Below are 17,067 nucleotides of genomic sequence, written 5' to 3' on the forward strand. Positions count from 1 at the left end.
CTGTTCTTCTTCATCATCATCATCAACTTCTTTTTCTTCTTCTTCTTCTTCTTTTTTATTATTATTATTATTACACTTACACTGGCCCCTTCGATGACGTTTCTCGCGTTTTCTCGTTTTAGATACGACGGTTGACAGAAGTAGGAAGAGAGTGATGATTGGTCGATGGAATTTAACGATTATAAGTTAAGTTTGTTTGTTTGTTTGTTTGTTTTTTAAATTTGTTGCTTCTCCTCTCCGTGGTTACGAGTTGGATCCTCGGGTGGGAGATAATTAATGCGAAGGAATAATTAGTTGCTATGTTCAGTATCTAGTTTTAGAATATTTAGAATCCAAGTAATGATAAAAAATTTTCTCGCTGATAATAAATATCTTCTTCTTCTTCTTCTTCCTTATTTTATTTTTGATGTTCGTTACAGTCTCGTGGATGATGTTTTCCTCGTGTTTTACTACTTTTTTTTTAATAGAGAGGAAATTGGATGAGATGGAAGAAGAAAGAGGGTGATGACTGGTTGATAGAATTTAATGGTCGGTCCGTTTTTTCTTCCTCTTTTTTCTTTCTTTTCTTTTTTTCCTTATCTTTTCTTCGAGCAAGAATAATTGAATACATCACAAAATTTTCCAAATGTTTAATTTATATACATCTTACATTATTACACGACTGCTCGTACTTTCGTAATTTTTAATCGCGAAAAATTAAATAATTAATTACAAAATAGATAAGTCATATTATCACTTTCTTCCGAGGTATTCGTCATAATTTCAACGAGCAAGAAATGAAACGAGAAAGAAAAATAAGGGAAACAAAGAGGGGGAAAAGTCGTCCATTCTTTATCAAGCGAAATCAAACAACGTGTTCGAGTCGCCAAAATTCGCCATCCCAAACAATAGGTTGTTCATTTTCTTGGGCAGTTGCGCGTGTCTGTCGGAAACTTGGCGCGTAAAATAGAATTAACTCGTAAATCTGGGAGCCCGGTGGCGTGACCCGGAAGCGGCCATCCACTTCGTATAATTCAGACGCCTATTACGCGAACGGTCGTTAAACACCTTCCTATCATAACGCATCTAACGCTCGAGATAGGTGTGATCCTCGCGAGATATCGCCGACGCCTTCAGACCCGCCTCGCCCAGCTCTTTCTTTCTTCTCGATTTTCCAACCGAGCAAGGAAACAAAGGCAAAAACGTGCGACCAAACGAACGAATCGGCCCGCTTTTTGCCCTCCGGCTCGATCCTCGTGTGTGTCGTGATTCTCCCGGCTGAATCGTGGGACTCGTTAAACCGTGCCTTCGTCCAGGTTAATTATCCTTCCAGGCCTCGTGTGTTTATCCTTGGAGATTTTCTTGCCCGCTCGGGGGAAAAAGAGGAAGGAACGCCCACTGGGATGACTAGATTATCCGCATCCTCGTCTATATCGGGAGACACGAACTGTGTGTCGATTTTTCTCCTCTCTCGCAGCGAGGAGAGAACTTTGCACCCACTTCTTGCAAAACTCCGTACAAGATTCATTCGATGTATTCCAATCGAATTTCTATCATATAGCTTATGTAAAATGTCTCTCGACGAGATATATATTTTTTTCTCTGACAAATTTGGTCGAAAAGATTGGCCGCCGTGTTAAATTTCAGAAGAACAAGTGGAGAAAAAGAAAAATATTTCAAAGATTCGAAGAAAACGGATCGAGATCAGTTAGCTTCGTCAAAGATTTTTAGGCCAATTGATAATAATTCTTAATTCGGGTACAACAGGTTGGTTTTTGCGTTAGTGCGATCGAGGTTACAAAATTTCTCGCTAGGACCTCTCTCTAGTCTCTCTAGTCACGCGTAGGCGTGAATCCGTATAAGGCCAGAGAGAAACACGTCCGTCCAATCACGATTTTGAATTCCTCGCGCTTACCCAACAGACTTGTTATTCCCATTGAATGACCTTTTAAACTAACATTATTGGTGTAACATCCCGTTAACGTTATCTGAACGACAATAGAGACGAACAATTTCTCTAGCTCTTCTTCTCGAGCATTTTACGACTATTTTTTTTTTTTTTTTTTTTTTTTTTTAAGGATCCTCGACTTCTTTATCAGTGGTAGGTAGTTAAGCGAGACCGATAGATGGCGCTCGGTTCGATGATCTTTCGTCATGATCGAGTCGATTCTAACTGCGAGCGATTCGTGAAGAATGAGAGGAGGAGGGGTTTCTGGTAATGAGTCGAGTTTTCTCGAAGGAAGGAAAAAGAAAAAGTTCCCACGGATCGCGGAGAACTGCGGAAGAGGGACGGTGCAGCACTTTCGAGAGCACGTGCAAGCTTCGAGTTAAAGCCGATTCCACACATGGCCGAGGCGTTTCGTGGTTCCTCCGTTTTCAGATGCGTGTTCCTTATGCAAGCGCGACTGTTAGACATCTGTTTGACGTGTTTGTTAGGCCGCTGCATTTTGGAGGGGAGGGCAGCCTTCGAAGACGAGACGAAGACTTTGATCGTGAATATCTCATGAAATTGGTGTTGTTTCCGAGGAAAGATAATTTTTCGGGAAAAGATTTTGAGGTCTTTTTGTTGAGGTTATTTTGAGATAGAGATATCCAAAAAAAAAAAAAAAAAGAATGTTGATACATGGAGAGTAATTATAATTGAAATAATTTTCTAGGTAATGGAATAGTCAATGTTTTTTACAATGAACAGTTTCAAGAAACAAAATAGAAACTCGTTCCATATATTTTCGGTAATAATACTTGTCGAAGGTGAAGAAAACGTTAATCTTTCCTCGCTAGAAGGAATGCAGTCAATCTGCATTCTGTTTGACTCGATTGGTTCAGCGGGAGTCCATTGCCGCCAACTGCTTTGAATAATTAACCGAACACCGTCGATTCTCCTATTGGCCTCACTCGAGAAAACAATAAAAAGAAGAAAATGAATAATTCCTTATCCATTCTACGAATTCTCGAAAATAAGGAGGAGAGAAAAAAACCTTTGTTTCAAAAGAGATTAAAATCCACAGCCTTGAAATAATTTTTTCAAGAAGCATAGCATGGAACAGCATGCGTCAATGGACAAAAATCAATGTCGATAATTCACTCGTTGGATCGTATCTATGAAAAATCTGGTTAAAAATAGCAACGACGAGTTTGATCCGTAATAATAATAATTTTCTCGATATCCTCTATTTTTTTTTTTCATTTTTCACGTATTGATATCATTTTTAATGCAAAGTAAAAAGAAAAAAAAAAAAAAAGAAGACAAAGAAAAGACCGTGACGGACACGTGCGACGCGACGGCGCGCCTCGCACGGCGATAAATGAAACGATTTTATGTAAATTCTAATCGTCCAACAACAGTGATATCATTCGACTGATTCACTGGTGATCACGTTGATCGGGCTAATGCATTTAAGTGCGAGGCAACCGACGGCCTGTACTATTAATCGTCCGGTAATCGAATCGCTCAATTGACTCGATTTTCCTTTGAACGCCGGATCGTCTATTGTGCACCGCCTCCTCTTCCTCGGGTTCATCGAAGGTGCGCCACGCGATTTATCCCGTCACGATGATATAATAACCGTATTATTACTTCGATTTTCGAGGATCCGTGCATTTCTTCGTTTCTCTTTCTTTTTTTTCTTTTTTTTAATTCTTCTCGTACATTAAAAGCGTTATATTGTTCCTTGTTTCCTTGAAATGGTCATGAAAGGATTAACCGAGCGACACGTGTATCGTTATTCCGACATTTAAGAAACGCGTTCCTTTTTTTTCAAATGTCTCTTTTAAGTTTTATATTTTATCGTTTCGCTCGAAGTTATACACCGATTAAATCAGTGATATAGAATGTAAAATGGAAATGAAACGGTTCTGTGATTCTTATTATTTTGAAAGAGAAACAACGAAGGCAAATTTCGATGATTCTTCGAAACGAAGAATTCTTCACTGTGAAACGTCAATAATTATTGTGAGTAAAAATATCATTTTCTTTATCAATTTCCCAATTTTTATACTGATTTTCCAAATAACTAAAAAGAAAAAGAAAATCTACTTTCGTTTAACGTATCCAAAAACAAATCAAAAATATTCATCGACATTTCAATTTCACTGTTACAAAAACTACGAAAGAAAAGCTTATGCACCAATATCATTCGATTGCAAAACTATTCCCAAAAACTGTTCTTTCCGCACGCTACCAATTCGTTCGAAGTGAAAATAAAAAATGAAAAGAAAGAGAGAGAGAGAGAGAAAAGACGTGTCTCTACTATAGGTAGCAGCACGATCTCGATCACGCTCGATCCCGATCACCGCCGATCCACGCCGTCTCTCCTTCCTGTCCCGTCTCCCTTTCCTCGACGTCTTCTTCGTCTTCTTCCTCTCGGACATCGTGTCATTCTTCACCGCCAGGGGCGTCAGTGTCGCCGGTGGACTCGGAAGAAGGAGGGGAAATCAGAGGGCCGTGTGTGTCTTCGCCGTGTGTGTTTCTATCCGGTGCCCCTCGAGACTCTTCAGTGCTTCGCGGGCCTTCGTGGCGAGCGGGTTTCGATAATTTCGGTTTCGACTCGATTCCCTCGTACATTCCACCTCTCTCTCTCTTTTTTCTTTTCTCCATTTCCAGATTCCTCAAAATCCCCCCTCAATCACGATCGATCGAATTCGTTTTCCGGCCGTTCGTTATTGAAAATTATTATCCATCGTTATTGCGGGTCGTGATTCGTGGAACACGTGTCGAACGATCGAGTAAAAGAAAAAAATCGGTTTATTATCGGTCCTCGATTGGATACGGTATCGTGTAGTACGATAGCATCGTCGAAGATGGGAAGAAACTCTTGCTAACTGTTTTAATTTTAATTTAAATTTTAATAAAAAGAAGTGTTAATAAAAGTTCTCGTTTCGATTATTATTTGTATAAAGAAAGAAGTGCGGATAAAAATAAATAATTATTAATAGTAAAAAAAAAAAAAACAAAAAAGAACGAGTGTTGAACGAAAGTTGTTCGGTGGTTCGCGACGGTTCACTGTGATAATCGGGAGCACGATCGAATTTCTCTGAAGTGAAAAAAAAGAAGAAAGACGTGTGATCTGAAAAATGTTCAATGTGTTCAAAAAGAAGAAGAAGAAGAAGAAAAAGAAGAGAGAGAAAATTAAGTGAATCGAAGTGAGAAGAGATCTACAGTGCGTCGAAGAAGTGGAGGAACACGGGGGAATGGAGGTTAGGGGTGTCGACAGGGGAGAAAAATACGAATCCTTCGAAACGGTACGATGCATGCACGTACTCATATATGGTAGAGATCCAGCAGCGAGGTATAGAGTTCCTACGTAGTGTTCAGAAAGTAGGAACTTCATACCGTGCTCTTGGACTTGCCGAAAGATCGTCGAATTTTGTGTGTGTATATATATAAAATATATATATATATATATATATACATATATATATATATTTACATATATAGATATATATTATACGTATAAATGTAACTGTACGTGGTGCGGGAAGTGATCGAGACGAGGCGATGCTTGATGTTGGGGATCGATGATGGAAAAGTACCAGCGGACGCAGTCAGAGAAGGCACCGATAAGCACCGGGGATTTATCAGCGATCGCTCGGCCAGACGACCAACTCCAGGATGCTGATTTTGTCGAAGTAAGTCACGTTTTCGAAAAACCTCGACTTTTCCCGCGAACGAATCGGCTCACCTTGATTGGAAGTCGCGTTGCGATTTCCTTCCAATTAATCCTCCCGAACAGTTCTTGGAACCGAGTTCTGAAGAATCGATGTTCGTTGAATTTATTATTTTTCTTCTTTTTTGCTCTTAATGAGAATTGAAGCGTAGTAAAAAGAGGATAGTTGATGGATAGTTGATTGGAGATTTACGTTGAAACGATTACGTGAATTTAATATTTGTTGTATATACGTGTCTGGTTGAATATAGTTGAGTAAAATGATTGAGCTGTGCTGTGTTTAATATCGGTGGTAAAAGAAGTTTCGAAATCGATGAAATAAATGTGAAAAATTTAAATTGAGAGATATAATAAGAATTCGACCATCTCAATTTGATTTATTATTTTTAAATGAGCGAAACGATCGGTTTAAAAAATGAAACTAACCCGTGAACGTTGATACGTGATTGATAAAATTGACAGAAAGAAAAATTTAGAGAGATCGAAGTGACACTGATCGTTGATTTTTTTTTGAAAGTCTTGGTACAGTACTCGACAGTTCGATAATCTAGAGAACTCGCTTAGTCTTCGCGCTAATCGAATAATCTAAAATCTTGTTTTGAAAACGGATATCTCGAAGAGATTTGCATTAAAAATAAAGCGTCTCGAGAGAAAGACTCGTGCAAATACGATTTGAAGAAAAGAGAAGGAGAAAAAAAATTGGAATCGGTATCGGTGGAATATGTATGTCTAAAAATAGTGATGCTGAAGTTTCTCGGTTAGCAACCGCATACGCGAATCCGAGTTTCGTTCCAACGAGAGGATAACGAACCTTTTTTCTTTCTTTTTTTTTATTTCCCAATTTTTCAAATAATAATAACGCAATTTTTTTTTTTTCGTTCTTCTTCATCGAAAACGAATAAGAATCATTGGATTGATCGGATGAATATGAATACGATCCGAAAGTAGACTCGGATTATTTTCGTCGAGTCGTTCGATAGTGCTTCGAAGGTGTGAGAAATTCAAAGATGAAACCGTCACGATTAATAATTACCGATTAATTATCGATTCGTCGCGTCACCTGACTGTGCACCATATGACCCACCACTTTTACGCGAGCACCACGAAATCGAAGCATTTTGCGCATCGAGCCGATCGTTTCATTAACCGATTTATTTAACGCAGGAATAAAAAGAACGAATCGTCTAAATTATATACGTTTTGCAAAATATATTTATATTTATATTAGTCAACGATTCTCGGTCATTTATTCGGGAATTGATCGTATAAACGTAGTATTGCGGATAAAAAAAAATATCGGAACTATTTTTTCTCTTTTCTTTCTGTTTTTTTTTTTTTTTTTTTTTTGAAACATAAGTAGGTAGTATGGATTTAACTGAAAATATTTTGAATGGTGTATGACGGATTATATAAATATTTTGAAAAGTGTAATAAAAATGCATGGTTATACCGGCTATTTCTAGTCCGTCGAAGGAACTGTTTTTATGAGAAGAAATTTAAAACGAAAATATTTTGGAGCTGCGTGTGTGGTTATTGAAGTAAATAATACGAAATGTAAATATTTACGAGACAGATTTCTAAGAAGAGGCTGAGAGAGCGTAACATCGATATGCCGTACAATTTTTGAAATTTTACTCCAAATTGATTTTTCTTTTCCCCAATCCTTGAAATTATTAATCAACATTCGATTCGAAACATAAAAATCGATGCTATCCAAACGAAGATCCATATCTTACGCAGACGTGTAATTTAAAAGAATTAAAAAAAAAATTAATCAAAAATAAGAATCAGAAGATTGCATTGAATCGAGTTAAAAGATTTAAGAATTTAAAAGCTGAGAAAAAGATTCAAAATCCTATCTTATTAAAAAAAAAAAAAAAAAAAGAAAATTTCAACCGATCGATTTTTTCTTCAGGAAAAAAAGAATCGAAGAAAAAATTCGCAAGAGAAGAGACCGAATAAATTGCCGCGAAATCAATATTTCCGCGCGAAGAGGCGGGCAACAGATAAACGTATTGACGATTCGCGCTTAGTCGATAAGCCGATATTTTTCTCCGATTAACGATAACAGCAACGATCTATCCATCCCCCCATGGCCGGCGTATACACTTATCACTGGTCGGGTCGATCAATATTGACGAACGTCAGATAGAGGCTCTATCTCACGATTTCGAGTATCCGCTGTAACAACAAAAATCTCCTTCATCGATCGGAAAAATCGACCAGTAAAAAAACGTTATACACACATACCTATATATATATATATATATTAAAAAAAAAAAAAAAAAGAAAAAAAAGAGAGAGAAAAAAAATAAAGAAACCTTTTCCCCACAGCTTTTTAAATTGGTTCCGCCCGTTTTACACGTATACGTACAATCAACAGGGGGTGGAAGAACGTCTCGAACCGATATTGGATCCCGGATCGATGTTTGCATGCGGTGACAGGATTATCTTTGACTCAGCGAATCAGTGCCACGGCCATTTGTCACTTCGAGATTAAATAGAGAGCCCAACTGTCTTGGAGGAGGCGGCGAATGGGGCACGGTACAAGGGTGATTATTAGGCATCTCTGCCTCTGGCTCATCCCCACGTTCGCTCTTATTTCTTTCTTCCTCTTTCCCTCCTTCCTCCTTTTTTTTCGTTTCTTCTTCCTCTTAACGCTGGTTAACTGCGTTACAACCCCCATCGAGAGATAAGACATCTCCCAGAGAGAGAGAGAGAGAGAGAGGATTCTGGTCCCTGGTCGTTGAATTAGCATGCGTCGGTCGCGATGATATTTTTCACGGCGAGACACGTACGGTTTCCTCGACAAATTGTCGCCAATGGGCTCCAGATGGATATTTGCATTTGGGGGGCGCGGGAAGGAGGTTCCGGGAGTTTTTTTTTTGCCCCCCTTCCCTCCGCTTGTTCTTGTTCGATCGGAGTCACCTATTCAAAGTTTATCTTATGCGGTTAGGTTTATTTTGGGGGACGTTGGAATTTTTCTCGGTAACTCTTGTTTATTATTCGAGATTATTATATTGCTGGTTGGATCAATTTTCATTTATTATTTGTATTATGTTAACAATATCGATATTAAAAGTGGTAATAATAAAATATAATTAAAGTTTTATTATATATATGATTTAAATGAAAATGCATTTTGATGATGGATTTTTTTTAAATTTCGTTAAGATAAAGATTTTTTTTTTTTTGGAAGATCGAAACTGAAGCAGTTCTCGAAAGCGAGATAAGAGTATTATTTGCGAAGAGATTGCGGATGATGACCTAGACATCTTGACAATTTTTCGTTAGGCTTGGATACGCTGAAGAATTGATAAACTCGAGTACTAACCCAATTCAAACCACTTTTTCCTCTATCGTAATGTATTGATATGTTTTCGTTATCCGAAGTGGTTCTGAATCATCCGATAGGTCACTTGTATTTTTATTAAACAAGCAGAGAGCGAAGAATATAATTTATCTAATGAAGTTCGTATTGAAATTTCGATCACAATATTTGTATCGTTGGATTTAATGTTTAAAAAGAATCATTATATGTTAAAATTAAATATTGTGTTTTCGTTATATATTAAAAACAATTTTACCACGATGAAATAATACAAATTTTATTTTCAAACTCTCATTAAATTTAATGCATTTTTTTTTTTTGAAACCAATTCTTTAAAAAAATTTAATCAAAATAAATGTTTTTCAACTATGAAATCCTTTCAATCGGAACCTTTATTTGGAACCTCTTTTTTTTCCCGACACTTTTTTCTCCACATTTCCACACGTGACCCATCCATTCTCTTTTCATCTCTCCTTTCTATTTATTTTCTTTCTTCTCTTCTTTCTCTTTCTCTCTCTTTTCTTTGTTTTTTTTTTTTTTTTTTTTTTTTTTAATTTCAATTCGATGTGACATTCGAAACGGTTCGGCATTTCGAAAAGTTTCGATGGCACACAGCATCTGCCCGTTTTTCCATGCGACGCGTACAGCCCCAGCAAAAATCACGCACGTGAAGGTGGGGTGCATAAATTATAGCCGAACGCCATCTTTCTCCCATGGCGTGCCGATTGGACGACGAATGAAAAAAATATCCATCCCTCGGCCCAAGTGCTCCTACACACGGCCCACTATTCTCACCCCGAATACGCGAAACACCCTGGATCGCGCGCGCCATTTTCCTTCGCGGGATTTCCACCCCCGATTTCCGGGCGCGCTCCATTAACTCGAGAAAAACATATCCATCGAATCAATCGATTGCCCCGAATTATGAAGAAATTAACATTTTTGAAAGATTTAAAGAAAAATTCCTTATCTCATAGTGTTCTGAATTATTTTCGTTGAATTATTTTGCTGTAATGCAATGTACAAGAATTAATCATTGTTTCAGGTAATTTTTGTAAATATTTTTGTGAGAATTGTTATTCTTTTTTGATATATTATTCTGATGTTTCTGTGAAAATTCTTTTTTTTCTTTTCCAGTGTTATAATACGATTATCTTTCGATGATAAGTTCTCTTGTATTATATTTAATTTGTATTATTCTTCGGTTAGAGATGATTTACGATCGATATGATTTTTATTCGCTCGTAAAAAGAAATTTCACATAACTAAGGGAATAATTAAGGGTTTTATCGTTATTAAATTATTCATTTATTTGTATTATCTGAATGTTTAGATATTTATCACTGTTTATCCGCTCGCGTGCTCAAATAGGATTAATAATTAATTTTCAATAGCCTCTTTTTCTCCTATTTACTCTGACCGATCTTCTCAAATCATAGCTTATTTATTATTCATCGCAGAATTGATGGGTCAACGTTTATCTTAATTTCGTTATAATTGATATTCGTTTCTATCAATTTCTACTTAACTGATAACTGCACAGCAATAAAGTAAGAAATGGGACCATTGATTATTCTTAAATTTTTCACGAGACGTGATAAAGATGATACGTGGAAAATTATAAGGAGAAAATTTTAACGGCTGACAATTAATTCGACGATCTTTTCTGCGAAAATTGTCGTCCCATTGATATAAAAGAAGAGACTAGTCCGAGAAACTATCTCTCGAAAGAAATTTCATCGTGACAAAAGAAACGAAACATATTTCGTCGCATTTGTGCGAAACGATCTACTTGTTAGCTCGGAAACAGGATTAAAGTTTTATGCACTTTATCGTGTCCGTGTATAAGTTTTTACAACGTTGAACCGCCATTATTGAAAAACGGTTCTTCGTGACTATTCGTTTCGAAGAATTAAAAACAAAGATAAGGAAAAACCGGTTATTTGTATAAATTGTAGATAACCTTTTTTTGAATAAAAATAAAAGGCTAGCTATAGAGCAATATATATATATATATTTTTTTTTTATTATAAAAATTCAATGTACATTTGTATCATGATACAGATAGAGTGAATATGAGCAAATATGAATATTTTTAATATCCTTTAGACCGGATAAATTTATTTCGATTTATTTGTATTTTTAAGAGTGTTGCGTTATAAAAAAAAAAAGCTTTCAATATTATTTGAAGCTTTGATAAATTAATGAATGCTGCACGTTCCTTCGATATATTCATTTCATAAAGCTAAATTTTGTTCGTGTAAATTTATTTCCATAAGTGAGTTTCATCAATTGATTTTTACAAAATACAGAGAGATACGCGACTCAGAAACAAATAATTATCATTTTATCACATACGATTTTCGCAAAATATCCATGGATAATTTTATTATTAATTTATTATTAATACACGTTTGATTTTACACACCGTGATACATCTTCCTCATATACATCTCGCCTATTCTTTTCTTTAACGATATAACATCACCAAAAATTTATCTTCATCTTCCATTTTAGATCCTCATAGTAATGATTCGTTAATCTCGATATCCATTACGTATATATTACCACGTCAAAATGCTTCAAAGTCGTGCATGCGTTCGTTAAGAAAAAAAGAAGAAAAAAATATATTTGGCACGTAAAATAAATAACCAACTCAATAATAGAATTTTCGCAGCGCATCGATGAATCTTCGTCATAAAAATCATCCAATCCAAGTTTATTTACGCAACTGCTCTCCATTTCTCTCTCTTTTTTTTTTTTTTTCGTTTATCGACTCGGAACTCGAGGCGTCGTTTCCCACCCCTTTCCGCCGCGTAATGAATTTCCTCTCCTGCGGCCAAATCGCCACGTTCCAGGATGCTTTCTGCGACCGTATGCACCTGGCGCAATTGCACATTCGGCGAAAATTGCGCTGCATTGTGCTTCATGACGCCGCTACGCAACGGCGTGCAGTAGTAACTTTGGTCATTGAACTTCGTTAGACATGTGGCCCGAGCCTCGCGTGCACAAGGTGTCCAGAAACTCAGGATGCTTGCACATAAGGCGCGCGAAAGGGGGATGCAGTTGACTATTACGTCGGCGAGATTGAACGGACGTCGATGGAAGCGTGAAGGAAACGTTGGGTGGAATTTTTTTTTCTTTATGAAAAATTCGACGGGAGATTTATTCGAAGGGTTCGATTCGTGAGAAACGAGGCCCTTGCCGATTTTCCAATTTTCCTTTTTCCAAAACGAGGATATTTATTTTTGGTTGGTTGGAATTTTTGAAAAGAGAATTTTCAAAAACGAAAAAATTTGTTATTCCCGAGTAGCAACGAGTTGACTTAATTTTAGGGGTGCCGCACGAGGTGGGCACGTATCACGATACGTAAATAGAATAAATTACATCCTTTAAACATCTCATTTCGTAATAATATCCACTAGTGACCACCATTGTTCACATTATTATTATCCTATTCTCCGTTTCATTTTCATTTGTACGATTTTTGGGCTGAATAAACGAAAGTCCAGATATTTTTGCAGTATGAACGTCTATTATTGATATAAATCGTGAAAAATTGTCACACGTAAACTGTTGTTATATAAATACTTATCTAAATCAATTAATTTTAATCAATTATCGTATCACAATTATTATTTCACACGATGTAAAACTTACTTTTCCCTAAAACATAAATCGAATTAACAATCTATTTTATTTTGCACGTAAATGATCGTGATTAAAATATAAAAACAACCATAGACAGGATTTCAATTCGAAACGAAAAGACAGAGAGAGAGAGAGAGAGAGAGAGGAAAGGCCAACACGGTGGAGGACAGGTGAAAATGAAAAGGTCGGGAAGGAGACGACCACCTATGTTAAAACCCGTTCGAATTCCTCGCGTACTTAAAAGCCTCCGATCGATCGTAATAAGGGGCGAAATTTATGGGGGCGCGATAAACTCGACGATTTACGGCGCCATCGCCGTTAATAAATAACAAAATCGTCGAGCGAGCGCGGCCGTCTGAAAATACAAAAGGCCGGGCCAGCGCGAAGTGTAATTTATAAATATCGGCCGGCCAATTTGTTCGCGTCCCCGAAGCGATAATTTCGCGTACCCGATAACCCGCTCGCATTGTGCGCCGATTCATAACTATCGTCGCGGCGTACCGTCGTCGTTCGGGATATCGTTCGATTCTCCTTCTTCCTTCCTCCCCTCTCCTCTCATTTTTTCTTCCTTACTTTCTTCTCCACTCTATATAGCTTGTTATTTTTTCCCCTCTCCTCCTCCTCCTCCTCCTCCTCTTCCTTTTTCGTCTCTCTGGCATGGCGAAGGTCTCGCTAAACGGCCATAAGTGGTGATACGTTGTGTCGGATCATCGTGGTGATGGTGAGAGGATATATGGGTGGGTTGAAGAAGAGTGTAGCGAGAGGAGTGGAAAGAAGTGTAGTTGAATTGGATCGATGTGTTTTTCTTTTCCTTTTTTTTTTTTTTATAATGACGTTTCTTCCTTTTTCTCTATGTGAGAGTGGACAGCGGAGAGGAGAATTTATGGAAACAGGATTCTCGATAGCGAGGAATATTTTTTTTTTTTAATTCGTTGGAAAATTGATAAGATTGTTGGTGGGATGTATTTTGGAGGAAGGGGAGAGATCATTGGAAAAAGTTTGGTGAAAAGTTTTTTATTGGAAAGATTTCTCTCTGTGAAAAGATCTATAAGAATTTGATTTTTTCATTATTTATTGAAAAATTGTCGGAGGAAATATTATTCGTCGTCAGTGGAATCTTTTGACGAAAGAATCTATAAGAATAGGATTTTTTGTTTGATTAATCGTTTGAAAAATTGAAAAAAAAATAGAAAGAAAGAAAGAAATATTCTCTTTAGAATTAAAAGTTTAATTCATTATTGAACAAAAATTTCTTTATTTTAACTTATATTCTGTTCTCGTTTTGGTAACGTGTCGTTGAAGCAACAAACAAGGTTGATACAAATCGCAAAAATCGTTTCGTTTATTCGTATGAAAGAAACGAGCGTGTAACCGTGGAGTATCTCCATGGACCCCAAACGATTTTACAACACCCTATGCCGCAATTGACGTAATTGCCAGCACAAGCAAATCAAGTCGCGTCCGCCGACGTCGCGTGCACGTATTCGAAATCGTTTCAACAGGTCGATGATCTTCCGGTTTCAAAAAAAATTCCATCGCCTCTTTAGAAAATTGTTAATTGATCGTCGATTAAGAAATACCACAATATTTATTGTACATCTCATTTCTTGCCATATTGCAAGTTAATAATATTAAAAAATATATACATATTAATTTTTTAAATTTCATTATTTCATTCAATGTGTATAAACCGATTTTAACTCGATCTCTTTTTGTATGCGTGTGTTAATTCGTTGCAAAATTGAAAAGATTCAATTAATAATAAAATTAGGCATAATCTCTTAATCTTAATTTTTGAACATTTTTCAATAATCTTTTTTTTTTTTTTTGAAACAGATCATATGTATTTTTTCTCAATCAATCTTTAAAGGCTTCTTATTTCATATTTCTTCAAGCGGAAATTCTTTTTTATTCCGTTCTTTTAGATATGAGCGATACGAAACGAGCGACACTTACGAGAAAGTACGTTTTCCTTCGCAGGAAGTCAAAGGTGCAACAGTCGTGTCGCGCTAATGGAAATCATAAACATTAATTAGCGGAATGGCTGTGGTTCTTGAGCGAGGAATGGATTTCTGAACTGTGTGCTACATGTCTTTATCGATTACGGAACGTTAGTAGTTAGTACACATGGAATTAACTACAATCACATTTAAGAAAAAATTAAATTTGAATTTTTTAGTTCTTTTTTTTCATTAAGAATTTCGTCCGAGTTTAAAATGAATTAAAAAACAAAACGAATTTTGATATTCTTTGAAAGTTTTACGATTTTCTTATCATCAATTCGGATCTTTATACAAACAAATTAATTGAACTTGAAAAATCCAACTTTTTCCAATAATTATATTTACATTTCTATTACTCACAAGAATATTTTCGAGACGACTGATATTCCATAATAATTAACATCGAATTATTTAATTCCCAACAAAATTGAACACCGATTCAAAATTTTTCAAAGAAATTTCAAATCAATCAAAATTATCCACGTCTGGGCGCCGGTTCAATCCAAACACGAGACTCCACTTCCTCCATTGGTTAACTTAAAAACCAATTTTAATCCCGATTAAACGAGGAATAAAAGTATTTTAGCCGCATGCAGGCGGGTGCAGCATAGGGTCATCTCCGAATAATCGATAGCGGACGAAACCGAGGCAGAATTTATAACCGACGATCCCTCTTCGTCTCAATAAACTTGTATAATCGCGCAATATGGTTATATATCGATTCGCCATAAAACAGACGACTGCTCCATCCCGGTGAAATACCGCGAAAATAACTCGCTACGTTTCGTTTAACTCTCCGCAGATCGCCGCGATAAAATCGCCTATAAAATTCAACTACCTGTCGCGTTCATTTGGAAAAAAAAAAAAAAAAAAAAAAAAGGAAGGACGGAAGAAAAAAGGAGAAAAAAATATGGGAGGGGGCAGGGAAGGGGAGAAAGAGAGGGAAGGAGAGACGGAAAAACGGAACGGGGGAGGGAAAAAAAAAAAGAAAAAAAAAAAGGGCGTATAAAACTACGTGACGTGTGTCATACACACAGGTCGATAGGTGTCACGTAGATCTGTACTGTGCACACCGTGTTCACCAAATCGTTGTACAATCAGGAAGAAAGTGATTGTTGATTTGTAAAAGAGGTGTTTTTTTTTTTTTTTTTTTTTTAGTTTTGTTATTGACTGCGTTGTTTTTCTTTTTTTCTTTTTTTTCAGAGCGATGAGTTATGATTGGATTGCGGATGTTTGTGGACGGTTTGTGAAAAATTTAAATATACGGAAATCTGCGAAAACACAATTTGAATACAATCGTATTTTTGCACGAAATCGCGAGTCTTTTATGAATAATTACGAAACTAATCGTTTCGTACGTATTAAAAACTTTACGCAAAGAGAAATAGATTAATAGTTGGGATATTGAAAGTTTGTTTAGAGATAATAAAAAAAAAAAAAAAAGAAAGAAAGAGAGAAATTTGGTGAAATATATTGCTTTTGTTTTTTTAGAAGATGAATCGAATTGCAGCAGTGAACGTATTAATTTGCATTGAAAAGATTCACGAAGAGTGTAATAAATCAATCAAATGGAATATCTTGAAAGATACTTCAGCCAAAGTTCAAAACTTTATTTCTTAATAGTATGGCACAATATTTCACCTTCGATCTTGCAAAAATGATCACTCGAAAGATAAGCGAAATACAAAAATATCCGTTTCCTGTTCTCTTATTTCCCCATGGCATGAAATTTTCTATAAAAAGAAAAGAAAGGAAAAAAAAATGCAATTTTGACAATTTTGTCGTTTTTAATGTAAATAGCGCGTAATCCGATACATCACACTCAAAATTCTGTTTACGCAAAGTGTCATAAAGCTTACGCTACGATAAAAAAGCTACGACAGACGAATAGAAAAAAATTTCTCGCCTGTTTCTATTTGTCGTTCTTTTTCTTCTCTCTTTTTTCAACATTGAATAATTTATAAACAAGGAAAAAAAGAAAATAGAAGAAAAACTCGAGCATAACTCATCAATTCGACGATTTATCGTTGAATACGACACGGAGGGATGTCGTAGGATTGGAACGAGGTAAATATTATTATTTTTTTCGGTTTCGTTGTTTTCGACTCGAGCCGCATTTAATCGACTCCGATTTAAACTGTGCAAATGTTTTGACGTCTGGTGTTCTTCTCACGACTCGTGGTTCGTCGACTCCACGAGTTTCGCGACAACGGCTAAGCGTTTCGTCAGTCGACGCGTCGTATTTCCCGGAGAGAATGCTATCTGTCGCGCACGTTTGTCCATTTCGTTATTCTTTTTCTCTCTTTCGCTTTCGTTTCGTTACTTTTTCTTCCTTTTTTCGTTTTTCTTTTTTATTTCTATTTATTTATTTATTTTTTCTTTCTTTTTTTTTTTTTTTTTTGGCTGTTGCTCTCACGATAATGTTACGATAAACCTA

At 36.3% G+C, this 17,067-nt stretch overlaps 1 protein-coding gene and 1 long non-coding RNA gene across 4 annotated transcripts in view; one reads left to right on the forward strand and one right to left on the reverse strand.

The window, feature by feature from the left end:
* Positions 1 to 9,350, forward strand: part of LOC116414238 (uncharacterized) — a 262,405-nt gene extending 253,055 nt beyond the window's left edge. For 2 of the 3 annotated variants that reach the window (XR_015292594.1, XR_015292596.1), the window contains 2 exons: positions 1 to 5,607; positions 7,980 to 9,350. The exon at positions 1 to 5,607 is cut by the window's left edge and continues 25,073 nt beyond it. This is a non-coding gene — a long non-coding RNA (uncharacterized LOC116414238). The remainder of the gene's footprint in view (positions 5,608 to 7,979) is intronic. The other variant, XR_015292595.1, reaches the window with a different exon arrangement.
* LOC100867650 (misexpression suppressor of ras 6) overlaps positions 1 to 17,067 on the reverse strand; it is a 363,124-nt gene that overhangs the window by 215,904 nt on the left and 130,153 nt on the right. The gene's annotated exons all lie outside the window — the stretch shown is intronic.

Source organism: Apis florea, unplaced genomic scaffold (genome assembly GCF_048593485.1).
Source record: "Apis florea isolate Af1SG1 unplaced genomic scaffold, ASM4859348v1 contig_3170_pilon, whole genome shotgun sequence".
Lineage (NCBI taxonomy): Eukaryota > Metazoa > Arthropoda > Insecta > Hymenoptera > Apidae > Apis > Apis florea.